The 3,356-nt window shown below is 43.4% G+C and overlaps 1 non-coding gene across 1 annotated transcript; it reads right to left on the bottom strand.

The window, feature by feature from the left end:
- Positions 1-1,823: 1,823 nt before the first annotated feature.
- Positions 1,824-1,896, bottom strand: TRNAY-GUA (transfer RNA tyrosine (anticodon GUA)). Its single transcript has one exon. It is a non-coding gene; the product is annotated as a tRNA-Tyr (tRNA).
- Between the last annotated feature and the right edge of the window lie 1,460 nt (positions 1,897-3,356).

Here is a 3,356-nt window from a genome sequence, read left to right as displayed (position 1 = left end):
CCGAAAGTTAAATACACTTTTAAATAATTAGGCTTAGACTTTATAATCATGGTGGAAATCTGGGCCGCGTTCAGAAGAGCTCAGCGCTGTTAGCAGTGTCCTACAGAACGGGATTTTGTTATTGAATTTTGACGTCACGGTGCTCAGCGCTGAGCCAGCACGGTCTTCAAGGAAAATAGTCGGGTTTTTGGATAACGTGACGTAAAACGCGTAGTTCTCAGCTTGGCGAAAAAAGCATGGAGGAATTAATACAAATAGCTCTTGCTGATTATGATGGGACTAGAGCTATTTAATTAGCGTGAAACAAGTTGATCACGCGAGAAGTTTAAGAGACATGTTAGTTTCTAATTTTAATTATAAAAGTTGTTGTTATCTATCTCTTAAAATATGTTATCATACAATTTTTGTTAAGCCTTGGTACCTTGCACGCTTTATTGCGCTAGCGTCATTTTTAAAACACCGATGACCGGAGAAAAGCTATGACGACAGAGCTCACAGGTAAACGTTTTCCAAATCCGCTGTCTTTTTTGGTGAGCTCTGCTGAACGCAGCCCAGATCAGAGAAAGGTCTGATCGCAATCGGATTATAGCTTCGTGTTTTCATGCTTTTTATGGTGCCCATTTACCTTCAGTGTGTGTGGCCACAAATTAGCTTTGGTGTTATGTAACGTTAACAGTCATGTTGACAAACGAGAGAGAGAGGTGAAACGAGAGGATAGTGTTTACATGGCAACCCTGTTGTGAATATGGCTTTGAACATAGAGGGTATACAGTTGAGGAGTAGAAAATTGGGCCTTTACAAACACGTAAAGGTAATATCCCCCCAAAGTTTTATCTCTTCATTTCCCGTTTTTCCCCCATCGGATGATTTTAATGTGTACAAGTATATCCTTATTGGATGTAAAATATCGTCTGATTTACAGTATATTTGCTATGCTTTGTATACTGCTTTAATATTTCATAAATTTTAACTTCACTATTTGCTCATAAAAAAAAAGAAACATTTCCATATCTGGGTAAATAAGTTTGTAAGTAGTCCTCTTCTAGACTCGGAGAGGTAATATTTTGGTTTTCCCAACTTGTGTTTCATTTTTGATTTGATCACTAATAATCTCTATTTATAGTTTGTCTAACATCTCAGCCATAATTTTATTCATAATAGGCATTATATTTTAAACAGAGTTGTCTACTTTCAGCAGGGAAAGAAATAGACTTGTACCCCACATCCACATGCCACCTAACAGCGAGAATGAGCGAGAAAATTCCAGGTTTTCTCTCTGCGCATGGGCAAAGTGACAGTTTAGACTGAGTCTGATTTAAAGTGAAGGTTTCAAACTAAATAAATAAGCCGATGTGCGGTTGTGAAGTGAGGCCATGGGGAGGAGGGATAACATAAAAGCCTAGGCAATGGGTGACTATCTTATAGGTCTCAGATTTTTAGTTTTACATTTTTCAAGTTCGAAGGCCAAATTTTTCATTGAAAAGACTGAATGACCGATGGAAAATAGTTTATATTTTCTAGTGGTTTTCTTCTGACAAGAAATGGAAAATGAGTATTATTTGACAATTATGGGGCCCCTGTTCTTAAGGGGCCCCTGGGCCAGTGCCCAACGGGCCCAATGGATAAGACGGCACTGAGTTATGACTTATTACGTTACATCTGAGACCCTACAACACCTCTCCCGGTTGGGCTCGAACCACCAACCTTTCGGTTAACAGTCGAACGCGCTAACCATTGCGCCAAGGAAGCCCAAAAATTAAATGTTCGTCAGGTATTGTGGAAAAACCTTGACTTTTTACGTCACATCTGAGACCTCACAACACCGCTCCCGGATGGGCTCGAACCACCAACCTATTGGTTTACAGCCGAACGCGCTAACCATTGCGCCACGGAAGCCCAAAAATTAAATGGTCGTCAGGTATTGTGGATAAGTTATGACTTATTACGTTACATCTGAGACCATACAACACCTCTCCCGGTTGGGCGCGAACCACCAACCTTTCGGTTAACAGCCGAACGCGCTAACCATTGCGCCAAGGAAGCCCAAAAAATAAATGGTCGTCAGGTATTGTGGAAAAACATTGGCTTTCTACGTTACATTTGAGATCCCACATCACCCCTCCCGGGTGGGCTCGAACCACCAACTTATTGGTTAACAACCGAACGCGCTAACCATTGCGCCACGGAAGCCCAAAAACTAAATGGTCGTCAGGTATTGTGGAAAAACTTTGGTTTTCTACGTTACATTTGAGATCCCACAACACCGCTCCCGGATGGGCTCGAACCACCAACCTATTGGTTAACAGCCGAACGCGCTAACCATTGAGCCACGCAAGCTCAGAAATTAAATGCTCGTCAGGTATTGTGTAAAAACCTTGACTTTTTACGTCACATCTGAGACCTCACAACACCGCTCCCGGATGGGCTCGAACCACCAACCTATTGGTTAACAGCCGAACGCGCTAACCATTGAGCCACGGAAGCTCAGAAATTAAATGGTTGTCACGTATTGTGGAAAAGTTTTGACTTTTTTCGCTACATCTGAGACCCCACAACACCTCTCCTTGGTGGGCTCGAACCTGCAACCTTTCGATTAACAGCTGAACGCGCTAATCATTGCGCCACGGAAGCCCAAAAATTAAATGTTCGTCAGGTGTTGTGAAAAAACTTTGGCTTTCTACGTTACATTTGAGATCCCACAACACCGCGCCCGGGTGGGCTCGAACCACCAACCTATTGGTTAACAGCCCAACGCGCTAACCATTGCGCCACGGAAGCCCAAAAATTAAATGGTCTTCAGGTATTGTGGAAAAACCTTGACTTTTTACGTCACATCTGAGACGTCACAACACCGCTCCCGGATGGGCTCGAACCACCAACCTATCGGTTAACAGCTGAACGCGCTAATCATTGCGCCACGGAAGCTCAAAAATTAAATGTTCGTCAGGTATTGTGGAAAAACTCTGACATTTTACGTTACATCTGAGACCTCACAACACCGCTCCCGGAGGGGCTCGAACCACCAACCTATTGGTTAACAGCCGAACGCGCTAACCATTGCGCCACGGAAGCCCAAAAATTAAATGGTCGTCAGGTGTTGTTTAAAAACCTTGACTTTTTACGTCACATCTGAGACCTCACAACACCTTTCCCGGATGGGCTCGAACCACCAACCTATTGGTTAACAGCCGAACGCGCTAACCATTGAGCCACGGAAGCTCAGAAATTAAATGGTTGTCACGTATTGTGGAAAAGTTTTGACTTTTTACGCTACATCTGAGACCCCACAACACCTCTCCCGGGTGGGCTCGAACCTTCAACCTTTCGATTAACAGCTGAACGCGCTAATCATTGCG

This window comes from Phalangium opilio, unplaced genomic scaffold (assembly GCF_054372755.1).
Source record: "Phalangium opilio isolate 3A_F unplaced genomic scaffold, DU_Popi_V2 ptg001170l_1, whole genome shotgun sequence".
In the NCBI taxonomy this organism is placed as follows: Eukaryota; Metazoa; Arthropoda; class Arachnida; order Opiliones; family Phalangiidae; genus Phalangium; species Phalangium opilio.
The sequence above is the reverse complement of the archived record's forward strand: the minus strand, read 5'-3'. Positions and strand labels throughout refer to the sequence as shown.